The sequence below is a fragment of the Colletes latitarsis genome, unplaced genomic scaffold (genome assembly GCF_051014445.1).
Source record: "Colletes latitarsis isolate SP2378_abdomen unplaced genomic scaffold, iyColLati1 scaffold0007, whole genome shotgun sequence".
In the NCBI taxonomy this organism is placed as follows: domain Eukaryota; kingdom Metazoa; phylum Arthropoda; class Insecta; order Hymenoptera; family Colletidae; genus Colletes; species Colletes latitarsis.
The window spans coordinates 15,767,688-15,785,145 of NW_027488367.1; positions in this window are offsets into that span (position 1 = coordinate 15,767,688).

Here is a 17,458-nt window from a genome sequence, read left to right on the forward strand (position 1 = left end):
GCCTGGGATTTGCCCTCATCAGGGTCATACTTTCGCAGTTTTAACATGCATGTTGACCTGATCGAGGGTTTTTTCTGCTTTGGATCACGTAGTAAAGTGGTACCACACTAAAACAGTCAATTAAACCTTGTTTCGATCAATATTTTAGAGGATAACGCAAGTTTGTTCTGGGATAGGTCTGGGATTTGCCCTCATCAGGCTCATACTTTCGCAGTTTTAACATACATGTTGACCTGATCGAGGGTTTTTTCTGCTTTGGATCACGTAGTAAAGTGGTACCACACTAAAACAGTCAATTAAACCTTGTTTCGATCAATATTTTAGAGGATAACGCATGTTAGGTCTAGGTTAGGCCTGGGATTTTCACGCATCAGACTCATACTTTCGCATTCTTCACATACTTGTTGAACGGATCCCGGGTTTTTTCTGGTTTGGATCACGTAGTAATGTGGGACCACACTGAAACAGTCGATTAAACCTGGTCTTGATAAATATTTTAGTGGACAACGCATGTTAGATCTGGGTTAGGTCTAGGATTTGCCCTCGTCTGGCTCATTCTTTCGCATATTTCTCATACTTGCTGGCTAGATCCTGGGCTTTTTCTGGATTGCATCACGTAGTATTGTGGTACCACACTGAAACAGTCGATTAAACCAGGTTTCGATGAATATTTTAGAGGATAACGAACGTTATGTCTAGTTTAGGCCTGGGATTTGCCCTCATCAGACTCATACTTTCGCATACTTCACATACTTGTTGAACAGATCCTGGGTTTTTTCTGCTTTGGATCACGTAGTAAAGTGGTACCACAACTAAAACAGCCAATTAAACCCGGTTTCGATCAATATTTTTGAGGATAACGCATGTTAGGTCTAGGTTAGGCCTGGGATTTTCACGCATCAGACTCATACTTTCGCATTCTTCACATACTTGTTGAACGGATCCCGGGTTTTTTCTGGTTTGGATCACGTAGTAATGTGGGACCACACTGAAACAGTCGATTAAACCTGGTCTTGATAAATATTTTAGTGGACAACGCATGTTAGATCTGGGTTAGGTCTAGGATTTGCCCTCATCAGGCTCATACTTTCGCATAATTCTCATACTTCATGGCTAGATCCTGGGCTATTTCTGGATTGGATCACGTAGTAATGTGGTACCACACTGAAACAGTCAATTAAACCTGGTTTCGCTCAATATTTTAGAAGATAACGCATGTTAGGTCTAGGTTAGGCCTGGGATTTGCCCTCATCAGGGTCATACTTTCGCAGTTTTAACATGCATGTTGACCTGATCGAGGGTTTTTTCTGCTTTGGATCACGTAGTAAAGTAGTGCCATAACTAAAACAATCAATTAAACCTGGTTTCGATCATTATTTTAGAGGATAACGCATGTTAGGTTTGGGTTAGGTCAAGGATTTGCCCTCATCAGGCACATACTTTCGCGTTTTTCACATACTTGTTGAACAGATCCTGGGTTTTTTCTGGTATGAGTCACGTAGTAATGTGGTACCACACTGAAACAGTCGATTAAACCTGGTTTCGATCAATATTTTAGAGGATAACGCAAGTTTGTTCTGGGATAGGTCTGGGATTTGCCCTCATCAGGCTCATACTTTCGCGTTTTTCACATACTTGTTGAACAGATCATGGGTTTTTTTCTGGTTTGGATCACGTAGTAATGTGGTACCACACTGAAACAGTGAATTAAACCTGGTTTCGATAAATATTTTAGAGAATAATCCATGTTAGGTCTAGGTCAGGTCTGGGATTTGCTCTCATCAGGCTCATTCTTTCGCATATTTCTCATACTTGATGGCTAGATCCTGGGGTTTTTCTGGATACCATCACGTAGTAATGAAGTACAACACTGAAACAGTCAATTAAACCTGGTTTCCATCAATATTTTTGAGGACAACGCATGTTAGGTCTAGGTTAGGCCTGGGATTTGCCCTCATCAGGGTCATACTTTCGCAGTTTTAACATACATGTTGACCTGATCGAGGGTTTTTCTGCTTTGGATCACGTAGTAAAGTGGTATCACACTGGAGCTGTCCATTAAACCTGGTTTGGATCAATATTTTAGAGGATAACGCATGTTAGGTTTGGGTTAGGCCTAGGATTTGCCCTCGTCAGGCTCATACTTTCGCATATTTCTCATACTCCATGGCTAGATCCTGGGCTGTTTCAGGATTGTATCACGTAGTAACGTGGTACCACGCTGAAACAGTGAATTAAACCTGGTTTCGATCAATATTTTAGAGGATAACGCAAGTTAGGTCTGGGATAGGTCTGGGATTCGCCCTCATCAGGCTCATACTTTCGCGTTTTTCACATACTTGTTGAACTGATCCTGGGTTTTTTCTGGTTTGGTTCACGTAGTAATGTGGTACCTCACTGAAAAAGTCCATTAAACCTGGTTTCGCTCAATATTTTAGAAGACAACGCATGTTAGGTCTAGGTTAGGCCTGGGATTTGCCCTCATCAGGGTCATACTTTCGCAGTTTTAACATGCACGTTGACCTGATCGAGGGTTTTTTCTGCTTTGGATCACGTAGTAAAGTGGTACCACACTAAAACAGTCAATTAAACCTTGTTTCGATCAATATTTTAGAGGATAACGCAAGTTAGGTCTGGGATAGTTCTAGGATTTGCCATCGTCTGGCTCATTCTTTCGCATATTTCTCATACTTGCTGGCTAGATCCTGGGCTTTTTCTGGATTGCATCACGTAGTATTGTGGTACCACACTGAAACAGTCGATTAAACCAGGTTTTGATGAATATTTTAGAGGATAACGCATGTTAGGTCTGGGTTAGGCCTAGGATTTGCCCTCGTCAGGCTCATACTTTCGCATATTTCTCATACTCCATGGCTAGATCCTGGGCTGTTTCAGGATTGTATCACGTAGCAAAGTGGTACCACACTGAAACAGTCGATTAAACCTGGTTTGGATCAATATTTTAGAGGATAACGCATGTTAGGTCTAGGTTAGGTCTGGGGTATTCACTCATCAGACTCATACTTTCGCATTCTTCACATACTTGATGGACGGATCCTGGGTTTTTTCTGGTTCGGATCACGTAGTAATGTGGGACCACACCGAAACAATCAATTAAACCTGGTTTGGATCAATATTTTAGAGGATAACGCATGTCAGGTCTGGGATAGGTCTGGGATTTGCCCTCATCAGGGTCATACTTTCGCATTCTTCACATACTTGTTGAACGGATCCCGGGTTTTTTCTGGTTTGGATCACGTAGTAATGTGGGACCACACTGAAACAGTCGATTAAACCTGGTCTTGATAAATATTTTAGAGGACAACGTTAGTTAGGTCTAGGTTAGGTCTGGGATTTACCCTCATCAGGCTCATACTTTCGCATATTTCTCATACTTCATGGCTAGATCCTGGGCTATTTCTGGATTGGATCACGTAGTAATGTGGTACCACACTGAAACAGTCGATTAAACCTGGTCTTGATAAATATTTTAGAGGACAACGCATGTTAGGTCTGGGTTAGGCCTAGGATTTGCCCTCATCAGGCTCATACTTTCGCATAATTCTCATACTTCATGGCTAGATCCTGGGCTTTTTCTGGATTGCATCACGTAGTATTGTGGTACCACACTGAAACAGTCGATTAAACCAGGTTTTGATGAATATTTTAGAGGATAACGAACGTTATGTCTAGTTTAGGCCTGGGATTTGCCCTCATCAGACTCATACTTTCGCATACTTCACATACTTGTTGAACAGATCCTGGGTTTTTTCTGGTTTGGTTCACGTAGTAATGTGGTACCACACTGGAACATTCAATTAAACCTGGTCTTGATAAATATTTTAGAGGACAACGCATGTTAGGTCTGGGTTAGGCCTAGGATTTGCCCTCATCAGGCTCATACTTTCGCATAATTCTCATACTTCATGGCTAGATCCTGGGCTGTTTCTGGATTGTATCACGTAGTAATGAAGTACAACACTGAAACAGTCGATTAAACCTGGTTTCGATCAATATTTTTGAGGATAACGCATGTTAGGTCTAGGTTAGGCCGGGGATTTTCACTCATCAGACTCATACTTTCGCGTTTTTCACATACTTGTTGAACAGATCCTGGGTTTTTTCCGGTTTGGGTCACGTAGTAGTGTGGTACCACACTGAAACATTCAATTAAACCTGGTCTTGATAAATATTTTAGTGGATAACGCATGTTAGGTTTGGGATAGGTCTAGGATTTGTCCTCATCAGGCTCATACATTCGCATATTTCTCATACTTCATGGCTAGATCCTGGGCTGTTTCTTGATTGTATCACGTAGTAATGTGGTACCACGCTGAAACAGTCGATTAAACCTGGTTTCGATCAATATTTTTGAGGATAACGCATGTTAGGTCTAGGTTAGGCCGGGGATTTTCACTCATCAGACTCATACTTTCGCATTCTTCACATACTTGTTGAACGGATCCTGGGTTTTTTCTGGTTTGGATCACGTAGTAATGTGGGACCACACTGAAACAATCAATCAAACCTGGTCATGAAAAATATTTTAGAGGATAACGCATGTTAGGTCCGAGTTAGGTCTAGGATTTGCCCTCGTCAGGCTCATACTTTCGCATATTTCTCATACTTCACGGCTAGATCCTGGGCTATTTCTGGATTGGATCACGTAGTAAAGTGGTACCACACTGAAACAGTCCATTAAACCAGGTTTGGATCAATATTTTAGAGGATAACGCATGTTAGGTCTAAGTTAGCCCTGGGATTTTCACTCCTCAGACTCATACTTTCGCATTCTTCACATACTTGTTGAACGGATCCTGGGTCTTTTCTGGTTTGGTTCACGTAGTAATGTGGTACCACACTGAAACATTCAATTAAACCTGGTCTTGATAAATATTTTAGAGGATAACGCATGTTAGGTTTGGGTTAGGTCTAGGATTTGTCCTCATCAGGCTCATACATTCGCATATTTCTCATACTTCATGGCTAGATCCTGGGCTGTTTCTGGATTGTACCACGTAGTAATGTGGTACCACGCTGAAACAGTCAATTAAACCTGGTTTCGATCAATATTTTAGAGGATAACGCAAGTTAGGTCTGGGATAGGTCTGGGATTCGCCCTCATCAGGCTCATACTTTCGCATAATTCTCATACTTCATGGCTAGATCCTGGGCTGTTTCTGGATTGTATCACGTAGTAATGAAGTACAACACTGAAACAGTCGATTAAACCTGGTTTCGATCAATATTTTTGAGGACAACGCAAGTTAGGTCTGGGATAGGTCTGAGATTTGCCCTCATCAGGGTCATACTTTCGCAGTTCTAACATACATGTTGACCTGATCGAGTGTTTTTTCTGCTTTGGATCACGTAGCAAAGTGGTACCACACTGAAACAGTCGATTAAACCTGGTCTTGATAAATATTTTAGAGGACAACGCATGTTAGGTCTGGGTTAGGCCTAGGATTTGCCCTCATCAGGCTCATACTTTCGCATAATTCTCATACTTCATGGCTAGATCCTGGGCTGTTTCTGGATTGTATCACGTAGTAATGAAGTACAACACTGAAACAGTCGATTAAACCTGGTTTCGATCAATATTTTTGAGGACAACGCAAGTTAGGTCTGGGATAGGTCTGGGATTTGCCCTCATCAGGGTCATACTTTCGCAGTTCTAACATACATGTTGACCTGATCGAGGGTTTTTTCTGCTTTGGATCACGTAGTAAAGTAGTGCCACAACTAAAACAATCAATTAAACCTGGTTTCGATCATTATTTTAGAGGATAACGCATGTTAGGTTTGGGTTAGGTCTAGGATTTGCCCTCATCAGGCTCATACTTTCGCATTTTTTCTCATACTTCATGGCTAGATCCCGGGCTGTTTCTGGATTGTATCACGTAGTAATGTGGTACCACGCTGAAACAGACAATTAAACCTCGTTTCGATCAATATTTTAGAGGATAACGCAAGTTAGGTCTGGGATAGGTCTGGGATTCGCCCTCATCAGGCTCATACTTTCGCGTTTTTCACATACTTGTTGAACTGATCCTGGGGTTTTTCTGGTTTGGATCACTTAGCAACGTGGTACCACACTGAAACAGTCGATTAAACCTGGTTTCGATCAATATTTTAGAGGATAACGCAAGTTTGTTCTGGGATAGGTCTGGGATTTGCCCTCATCAGGCTCATACTTTCGCGTTTTTCACATACTTGTTGAACAGATCCTGGGTTTTTTCTGGTTTGAGTCACGTAGTAATGTGGTACCACACTGAAACAGTCGATTAAACCAGGTTTCGATCAATATTTTTGAGGATAACGCATGTTAGGTCTAGGTTAGGCCTGGGATTTTCACTCATCAGACTCATACTTTTGCATTCTTCACATACTTGTTGAACGGATCCTGGGTTTTTTCTGGTTTGGATCACGTAGTAATGTGGGACCACACTGAAACAGTCGATTAAACCTGGTTACGATTAATATTTTTGAGGATAACGCATGTTAGGTCTGGGATTGGTCTGGGATTTGCCCTCATCAGGCTCATACTTTCGCAGTTTTAACATGCATGTTGACCTGATCGAGGGTTTTTTCTGCATTGGATCACGTAGTAAACTGGTACCACACTAAAACTGTCAATTAAACCTGGTTTCAATCAACATTTTAGAGGATAACGAAAGTTATGTCTATTTTAGGCCTGGGATTTGCCCTCATCAGACTCACACTTTCGCATACTTCACATAGTTCTTGAACAGATCCTGGGTTTTTTTCTGGTTTGGATCACGTAGTAATGTGGTACCACACTGAAACAGTCAATTAAACCTGGTTTCGATCAATATTTTAGAGAATAATCCATGTTAGGTCTAGGTCAGGTCTGGGATTTGCTCTCATCAGGCTCATACTTTCCCAGTTTTAACATGCATGTTGACCTGATCGAGGGTTTTTTCTGCATTGGATCACGTAGTAAAGTGGTACCACACTAAAACAGTCAATTAAACCTGGTTTCGATCAACATTTTAGAGGATAACGCAAGTTAGGTCTGGGATCGGTCTGGGATTTGCCCTCATCAGGCTCATACTTTCGCGATTTTCACATACTGGTTGAACAGATCCTGGGTTTTTCTTCTGGTTTGGATCACGCAGTAGTGTGGTACCACACTGAAACAGTCCACTAAACCTGGTTTGGATCAATATTTTAGAGGATAACGCATGTTAGGTCTAGGGTAGGTCGGGGATTTTCACTCATCAGACTCATACTTTCGCATTCTTCACATACTTGTTGAACGGATCTTGGGTTTTTTCTGGTGTGGATCACGTAGTAAAGTGGTACCACACTGAAACAATCAATTAACCCAGGTCTTGATAAATATTTTAGAGGATAACGCATGTTAGGTCTGGGTTAGGTCTAGGATTTGCTCTCGTCAGGCTCATACTTTCGCATATTTCTCATACCTCATGGCTAGATCCTGGGCTATTTCTGGATTGGATCACGTAGTAACGTGGTACCACACTGAAACAGTCAATTAAACCTGGTTTCGATCAATATTTTTGAGGATAACGCAAGTTAGGTCTGGGATCGGTCTGGGATTTGCCCTCATCAGGCTCATACTTTCGCGATTTTCACATACTGGTTGAACAGATCCTGGGTTTTTCTTCTGGTTTGGATCACGTAGTAGTGTGGTACCACACTGAAACAGTCCACTAAACCTGGTTTGGATCAATATTTTAGAGGATAACGCATGTTAGGTCTAGGTTAGGTCGGGGATTTTCACTCATCAGACTCATACTTTCGCGTATTTCACATACTTGTTGAACAGATCCTGGGTTTTTTTCTGGTTTGGATCACGTAGTAGTGTGGTACCACATGAAACTGTCCATTAAACCTGGTTTCGATCAATATTTTTTAGGATAACGCATGTTAGGTCTAGGTTAGGCCTGGGATTTACACTCATCAGACTCATACTTTCGCATTCTTCACATACTTGTTGAACGGATCCTGGGTTTTACTGGTTTGGATCACGTAGTAATGTGGTACCACACTGAAACAGTCAATTAAACCTGGTTTCGATCAATATTTTAGAGAATAATTCGTGTTAGGTTTAGGTTAGGTCTGGGATTTGCTCTCATCAGGCTCATTCTTTCGCAAATTTCTCATACTTCATGGATAGATCCTGGGCTTTTTCTGGATTGCATCTCGTAGTAATGAAGTACAACACTGAAACAGTCAATTAAACCAGGTTTCGACCAATATTTTTGACGATAACGCATGTTAGGTCTAGGTTAGGCCTGGGATTTACACTCATCAGACTCATACTTTCGCATTCTGCACATACTTGTTGAACGGATCCTGGGTTTTTTCTGGTTTGGATCACGTAGTAATGTGGGACCACACTGAAACAGTCGATTAAACCTGGTCTTGATAAATATTTTAGAGGATAACGCATGTTAGGTTTGGGTTAGGTCTAGGATTTGTCCTCATCAGGCTCATACATTCGCATATTTCTCATACTTCATGGCTAGATCCTGGGCTGTTTCTGGATTGTACCACGTAGTAATGTGGTACCACGCTGAAACAGTCAATTAAACCTGGTTTCGATCAATATTTTAGAGGATAACGCAAGTTAGGTCTGGGATAGGTCTGGGATTCGCCCTCATCAGGCTCATACTTTCGCATAATTCTCATACTTCATGGCTAGATCCTGGGCTGTTTCTGGATTGTATCACGTAGTAATGAAGTACAACACTGAAACAGTCGATTAAACCTGGTTTCGATCAATATTTTTGAGGACAACGCAAGTTAGGTCTGGGATAGGTCTGGGATTTGCCCTCATCAGGGTCATACTTTCGCAGTTCTAACATACATGTTGACCTGATCGAGTGTTTTTTCTGCTTTGGATCACGTAGCAAAGTGGTACCACACTGAAACAGTCGATTAAACCTGGTTTGGATCAATATTTTAGAGGATAACGCATGTTAGGTCTAGGTTAGGTCTGGGGTATTCACTCATCAGACTCATACTTTCGCATTCTTCACATACTTGATGGACGGATCCTGGGTTTTTTCTGGTTCGGATCACGTAGTAATGTGGGACCACACCGAAACAATCAATTAAACCTGGTTTGGATCAATATTTTAGAGGATAACGCATGTCAGGTCTGGGATAGGTCTGGGATTTGCCCTCATCAGGGTCATACTTTTTTTTTTTTTTTTTTTTTTTTTTTTTTTGTCGTGGGGAAAATCTTCGAGAGACTCCCTCCCACCTCCTTGGGGAGAGGTGGGAGGGGTGTGTGGGATTCCCCGCGCCCGTACAACGACAGGCGCGGGACCTACCCACTAAAAACCCCACGGTGACCCTTCGGCACGCTTTGGGAGGATACCGGGAATCGCTCGAAGCATTCTTCCGGTATCCTCCCCGTGCTCGCGCTTTCGCGCCCATCCCCCGGGGGGACCGGTCCCCCCAGTAGACACACTGCCTCATAGCGGCGGGACGGGGCCACTCCATCCCGCCGCTATCCGTCCCGGGGTCGCGTTTAGTGGCGGCTGCGAGCCCCAACTCGCAACCGCCCGCGACCCCGTTTCCACCCCTCGGCGGCCGGGCGTTCATGGCCGCACCAGACCGCCGAGGGTGCCTCCCCTTGCGTCGGACCGGTAGGGGGAGGCACTCCTACCCCCAACCGGTCCGACCCGGCGCCGCCTGGCGGGAGGAGGATCCCCTCAGGACCCCCCTCCCAGCCTAGGTCATCCGCCACGCCGAGGCGGCCGCCCGCGACGCCTCGCAACCGGGCGACGACCTCGGGCCACCGCACGAGCGCGCGCTTCAGCACGCCGCTGAAGCTCGCGCTCCCTCCCCGCGGCCTCCTTCTGCAACATTACGTTCTCGCAGAAGGAGGCCACGGCCCTCCACTTCTCCTCGCTGCCGAGCATGGCGCGCACCACGCCCGGCAGCGAGACATCCCGCCCGACGACGCCGACCAGGACACGGCGCTCCCCCTCCCACGCGGGGCATACCTCCAGGGTATGATCCGCCGTGTCCTGCTCAGCGTCGCAGTGGCAGCAACGCGCCGTCGGCTCCTTCCCTATCCGGCACAGGTATCTTCCGAAGCTGCCATGTCCGGAAAATACCTGTGCCATCCGGTAGGTGAGGCTGCCATGGCCTCTGTCCAGCCACTCCTTCAGGAGTGGCCGAACCGCCCCGACAGTCCGGTGCCCCGCGGTTGGCAGAGCCAGCCGCTCCTGCCACGCGAGCAACACGGACTGCCGGGCCTGGCGCTTCAAATCGCCCCAAGCAGGTTCCTGCCCGCCCGGGACCGCCCCCACCCCCGCGCGACGGTCGACGCGGTGCCGGTACATCACCGCGTGCGATCGCGCGAGCAGGTCCATGGGCGGCATCCCCGCTAGAACCGTCGCCGCCTCATGTGACATGGTCCGATACCCGCGGACGACCCTGAGCGCCATGCGCCTCTGCACCCGACGCAGCATAGTCATGCTGCGCCGGGAGGCAGCCAGGTCGTCCGCCCAGACGGGGGCCCCGTATAGGGCCACCGACTGGACCATTGCCACATAGAGGCGACGAACTCGGCCCGCCGGGCCCCCCAGGTTGGGCAGGATCCGGCCCAGAGCCGCAACCATCCTTTCCAACCGGGGGACCAGGCAGCGGAAATGCTTCTCGAAACGCCAGTGGCTATCGAGGATCAGCCCCAGATACCTGATCTGGGGCTTCACCTCGATGTCAGCCCCACCCACCCGAATCAGAGGGGGTGGCGGATCCTGCCGAGGTGAATGAAACGCAATCACCTCGGTCTTATGGACCGCCACCGTCATCCCCATCCCCCTGATCCGGTCGACGACGCGTTGCGACCCCTCCTCCGCGCGACGCATGGCCCTCCCCCAGTGCGCCCCGACGGCCAGCACCAGTGTGTCATCCGCATAACACACCGTGCTGACGCCGTCGGGGAGGCCGGCCCGCAACACCGAGTCGTACGCGATGTTCCACAGGAGTGGCCCGAGGACCGACCCCTGCGGAACACCGCAGTACACCTCCCTCCGCATATCACCATCCCGTCCCGGATACTCGATCCACCTGCCGCGGAGATAATCCCCGACGACCGCCCTGAGACAAGGGGGGACTCGATGATATTCGAGTCCCCTCCTTATCCCTTCCCAGGGGAGGGTGTTAAAGGCATTGGCAATATCCAAGGATATTGCCAATGCCACCCCTCCCCGAGAGACGGCCGCCTCCGAGAGGGCCCTCACACGACCTATCGCGTCGATAGTCGATCGGCCCCCCCGGAAACCGAACTGGCAGTCGGCCAGACCGGGATCACCCCGCGACAGGTGCTCGACGAGGCGGGCAGCAATCACACGCTCGAAGAGCTTGCCCACCTCGTCGAGGAGACAAATGGGCCGGTATGCGGAGGGAGACTCCGCGGGCCGACCCTCCTTCCGGAGGAGGACCATCCTCGCCACCTTCCAACTGGGGGGGAATCGCCCGTCCCTCAGGCAGCGGTCGAACAACCGCCTGAGGTCGGCCCCAAGGACGCCCTGGGTCAAGACCCAAACCCGGCCGGGCACACCATCCGGACCCGGGGCCGTGTTACGAACCCCGAGCCGTCTGATGGCCGCTGCCAGCTCCTCCTGCGTGACCCCCAGCTCGGCCGTCCACTCCACTGGGACAGCCGCCGCCGCCGGAGGACGCGGTCCCCTCTCCCCAATTGGGAAGAGTGTATTGACCACGTCCTCCAGCAGCCGGGGGTCAAGACCCTCGGTGACGGGGGGCGCCCACGGGCGGAGCTTATTCAGCACCACCTTATATGGGCGCCCCCATGGATCGTCATCAAGGGTCTGGAGGAGCTCCTTCCATGCCTGGGTCTTGGCCCGTTTGATGGCGACCTGCAGAGCAACCCGCGCCACGCGGTATGCTCCATACAGGTCATCAGCTGCCCTCGCTCGCGCCACGCCGTCGCCTGTACGTTGACGACGGCGCGCGCGGGTGTACTGGCGTCGGGCGCGGACAGTCGCGACTCGCAACTCCGCGATCGCGTCCGACCACCAGTACACCGCCCGGCGAGGAGAAGCCCGCCCGACCCGAGGCATCGCCGCGTCGCAAATACCCGCGACCAATGCTCCGAGCCGGGCGACCTCCTCCTCTATGCTCGGCAACTCGGCCGCTCCCTGCGGCCAAGTTGCAGCGAGGGCAGCTGCCATCAGGGCGTCCTTGTCCAGGCGCCGAAGCGCCCAGCGGCGTGGTGGGGTGCCACGCAGGCGTCCGTGTCGGGATGCACTCGCGGCGGCAGAGACCTCCATCCGGATGTACCGGTGATCGGAGAGTGTCTCTGCCCCCGCGACCACGTGCCAACCCGACACCATGCGCACGGCGTTGGGGGTCGCGAATCCAACATCCACGATGGACCCCCCATATCGCCGCACGCATGTGTGCTCCGACCCCCGGTTCAATACCCGGAGGTCGAGCCCCGCCGCCCAATCGCCCAGGATCCCGCCGCGAACGGAGGTCCTGGGGGATCCCCAAGCCACCGACTTGGCATTAAAATCCCCCAGGACCAGCACCGGCCGGGCCGCGTAGCGCTGCACGCATGCCGCGACCTCGGCCAAGTACAGCTCGAACGCAGCGTGACCGCTACGGGGCGAAATGTAGCACCCCACCACAGCGACTCCCCCCCAGTCCACGGCGACGAATCCCCGACCGCGCTCCAACAAGGAGAACGGTGGGGACCCGTCGCCCCCTCCCCATACCGTCGCCACCAAGCCGTCCGCGTCGCCCACCCAATGAGGGTGATCAGGGACGCGGTACGGCTCGGCGGCGACCGCCAGGCCAACCCCCCACTCCGCGAGGACTTGGGACATCAAGTCCTGTGCCGCGCGGCAGTGGTTGAGGTTGGCCTGGAGGAGGAGGCGGGGCGGCATTAATTAATGGCCGCGCCAGCCTCCTCCCGGCCGTCCGTCCCCGTAGCACCGTCCACCTCCATGGAGGACGATGCCACCGCCCTCGGCACCGGAGCCGGTGCAGCCCGCCTCTTCCTCTCCTTCCGGGAGGGGGGGGAGCACTTCTTGCTCCCCACCCTGTGATCGGCTGGCCTCCCCATGTCCGCACACAGCGGGCAGTGGGGGGCCGCCGAGCACTGGCTCGCACGGTGCTCTTTGGCACCGCAGCGGTAACACTGACCGCTGCGGTCTACCGGCGAGGTGCACCACTGCCTCACGTGCCCCAATTCGAGGCAGCGGTGACACTGGAGCGGGCGCGGCGCGAGGATTTCCACTCGCGCCGAAACCCACCCCACCAACACCCTCCCGGATTCCGCCACCTTACGGGCGGCGGAGAGGGGGCACCGGGCCCACACCGACCCGAGGCCGGAGGGCGACCTGCGGATCTCTCCGATCCGCAGGTCCTCCACAGGACAGTCCCCCGCCCTCGCAAGGGCACGGGACACATCCTGTGCGCTGACCGAGTCGTCCAGCCCACAAACGCGCATCTCCGTGCGCTTCGTGGGCCGGGCGACCCGGACACCTCGCTCGCCCAGCTGCTCCCGGAGCCTCTGGGCGAGACGATCCGCCTTCGCGCCGCCTTCTGCACCGGGGATCTCCAGCAAGAGACCCCCGGTCACGGCCCTCTTCGCCCTCACGGAGGCGATGCCCAGCTCTTCCAGGGAGATATTCTCCCTGGCGAGCCGCATCGCCTCCGCGAGGGTCAGGTCGCCCCCCTGCGCAACGGTCAGCGTCACCGCTGCCGTTTTTGGGGGACGACCTGGTCGTGCCTTCCCGACCTTCGCGGCCTTTACCTTGGCCGCCGGCGGCGGAGGCGGAGGCTGCGGTTGCGAGGCCTTCCTCGCCGCCCGCTTCGCCTTCCGCCCCACCACCTCACTCCACGCCACCCCCCCTTGGGAGGGTGCTGTGGAGGACGCGACCACCGCGACCACGGGTACACCACCCCCCTTGGGGGTCGCGACCCGGGGCCCTGGTGCCGCAACGCTAGGCGGAGCCTTCACTCCGCCCTTCTTTGCCTTCCCCGACTGTACCGGAACAGGTCGGGGAGGCACCGCCTTCCTGCTGACCGCTCTTCCGGCGAGGAGCTCCTCCCGGAAGGCGGCCAGCTTGCCATCAATCATGTCCCCAATCCTCCTCAGAAGATCGTCTTCTGAGGAGGACGGGGACTTCTTCACGGGCGGAATGCGGGTGGAGGGGCCCGCGGTGCCCCGCACCACTGCCGCCGCACTCCGCTTATTTACTTCCGCCGAGGGACGCGGCGGTGGAGGAGGAGGGAGGATGGGAGGGAGGGCCGCGCTGTTCCACAGCGCCTCTGCCCTCCTCCTCCCCTGTCGCTCCTCCTCCAACAGGAGCTGCAGACGGGCGTTCCGCCCTCTGAGCTCCCGCGCCGCCTCCCTCATTTCCTCCGCCGCGGCCTTCAGGGCCTCCGCGCCACCGCTTTTCTGCCCCTTAAAGGCGCAGGCAGCGGCGACTTTCTCCACCCGCCTCAGGGACGAGGAGATCCTCTCCGATATCTCCTCGGTCACCTCGTCCCTGAGGCAACTCAGCCTCACCGACGGGCTCATCGCCCCGCCCACCTCGACGACGGCCTGCCCCGTCCTCTTCCTCTTAGAGCCTATGTGGCTCGTGCTGGAGGAGAAGGACGAGACCGACGCCGTCTCGTCGTCCTCCTCCACCCTCCACGAAGCCGGACCTGGCGCTGAGTGGGGCGCGAGCGCCGCCACCCTAACCCCAACCCCGTCTCCGTCCTCCCCAACCGACAAAACCCGCCCCATCCCCATTTTATTTTCAGTGTCCATAAAAATCCCACGAGATGGTCGGAAATAAAGGTCCACCCGGGCAGAGCCGCCTTACCCGGGTAAGCCTAATACTCCGGGGGTTCGGCAGGTTCCCCGGAGGTGGTCGCTTGGGATTGGGCCTTCTCCCCCAACCATGCATCCCATCGCCGCGCACCATAGCTTAGGATTGGAGGGCGATTTTATAGAGTCGCCATACTCGTGGCCCAGGCGGTTAAGCCAAGACCCCCGTTCCTCCTGCCGTCACGTACCATTCACAAAACCAATAGGGAATTGTGAATGGGTCGTTGTGACGACCAACAGGAGGCTTACGGTGTGTGTATGACTCGGGTACCCCGGGTTCGTTAAGCCCGTACTGCAGCTGAAAGGCTGGCAGCCCCTGAGGGGATCAGGGTCATACTTTCGCATTCTTCACATACTTGTTGAACGGATCCCGGGTTTTTTCTGGTTTGGATCACGTAGTAATGTGGGACCACACTGAAACAGTCGATTAAACCTGGTCTTGATAAATATTTTAGAGGACAACGTTAGTTAGGTCTAGGTTAGGTCTGGGATTTACCCTCATCAGGCTCATACTTTCGCATATTTCTCATACTTCATGGCTAGATCCTGGGCTATTTCTGGATTGGATCACGTAGTAATGTGGTACCACACTGAAACAGTCGATTAAACCTGGTCTTGATAAATATTTTAGAGGACAACGCATGTTAGGTCTGGGTTAGGCCTAGGATTTGCCCTCATCAGGCTCATACTTTCGCATAATTCTCATACTTCATGGCTAGATCCTGGGCTTTTTCTGGATTGCATCACGTAGTATTGTGGTACCACACTGAAACAGTCGATTAAACCAGGTTTTGATGAATATTTTAGAGGATAACGAACGTTATGTCTAGTTTAGGCCTGGGATTTGCCCTCATCAGACTCATACTTTCGCATACTTCACATACTTGTTGAACAGATCCTGGGTTTTTTCTGGTTTGGTTCACGTAGTAATGTGGTACCACACTGGAACATTCAATTAAACCTGGTCTTGATAAATATTTTAGAGGACAACGCATGTTAGGTCTGGGTTAGGCCTAGGATTTGCCCTCATCAGGCTCATACTTTCGCATAATTCTCATACTTCATGGCTAGATCCTGGGCTGTTTCTGGATTGTATCACGTAGTAATGAAGTACAACACTGAAACAGTCGATTAAACCTGGTTTCGATCAATATTTTTGAGGATAACGCATGTTAGGTCTAGGTTAGGCCGGGGATTTTCACTCATCAGACTCATACTTTCGCGTTTTTCACATACTTGTTGAACAGATCCTGGGTTTTTTCCGGTTTGGGTCACGTAGTAGTGTGGTACCACACTGAAACATTCAATTAAACCTGGTCTTGATAAATATTTTAGTGGATAACGCATGTTAGGTTTGGGATAGGTCTAGGATTTGTCCTCATCAGGCTCATACATTCGCATATTTCTCATACTTCATGGCTAGATCCTGGGCTGTTTCTTGATTGTATCACGTAGTAATGTGGTACCACGCTGAAACAGTCGATTAAACCTGGTTTCGATCAATATTTTTGAGGATAACGCATGTTAGGTCTAGGTTAGGCCGGGGATTTTCACTCATCAGACTCATACTTTCGCATTCTTCACATACTTGTTGAACGGATCCTGGGTTTTTTCTGGTTTGGATCACGTAGTAATGTGGGACCACACTGAAACAATCAATCAAACCTGGTCATGAAAAATATTTTAGAGGATAACGCATGTTAGGTCCGAGTTAGGTCTAGGATTTGCCCTCGTCAGGCTCATACTTTCGCATATTTCTCATACTTCACGGCTAGATCCTGGGCTATTTCTGGATTGGATCACGTAGTAAAGTGGTACCACACTGAAACAGTCCATTAAACCTGGTTTGGATCAATATTTTAGAGGATAACGCATGTTAGGTCTAAGTTAGCCCTGGGATTTTCACTCCTCAGACTCATACTTTCGCATTCTTCACATACTTGTTGAACGGATCCTGGGTCTTTTCTGGTTTGGTTCACGTAGTAATGTGGTACCACACTGAAACATTCAATTAAACCTGGTCTTGATAAATATTTTAGAGGATAACGCATGTTAGGTTTGGGTTAGGTCTAGGATTTGTCCTCATCAGGCTCATACATTCGCATATTTCTCATACTTCATGGCTAGATCCTGGGCTATTTCTGGATTGGATCACGTAGTAACGTGGTACCACACTGAAACAGTCAATTAAACCTGGTTTCGATCAATATTTTTGAGGATAACGCAAGTTAGGTCTGGGATCGGTCTGGGATTTGCCCTCATCAGGCTCATACTTTCGCGATTTTCACATACTGGTTGAACAGATCCTGGGTTTTTCTTCTGGTTTGGATCACGTAGTAGTGTGGTACCACACTGAAACAGTCCACTAAACCTGGTTTGGATCAATATTTTAGAGGATAACGCATGTTAGGTCTAGGTTAGGTCGGGGATTTTCACTCATCAGACTCATACTTTCGCGTATTTCACATACTTGTTGAACAGATCCTGGGTTTTTTTCTGGTTTGGATCACGTAGTAGTGTGGTACCACATGAAACTGTCCATTAAACCTGGTTTCGATCAATATTTTTTAGGATAACGCATGTTAGGTCTAGGTTAGGCCTGGG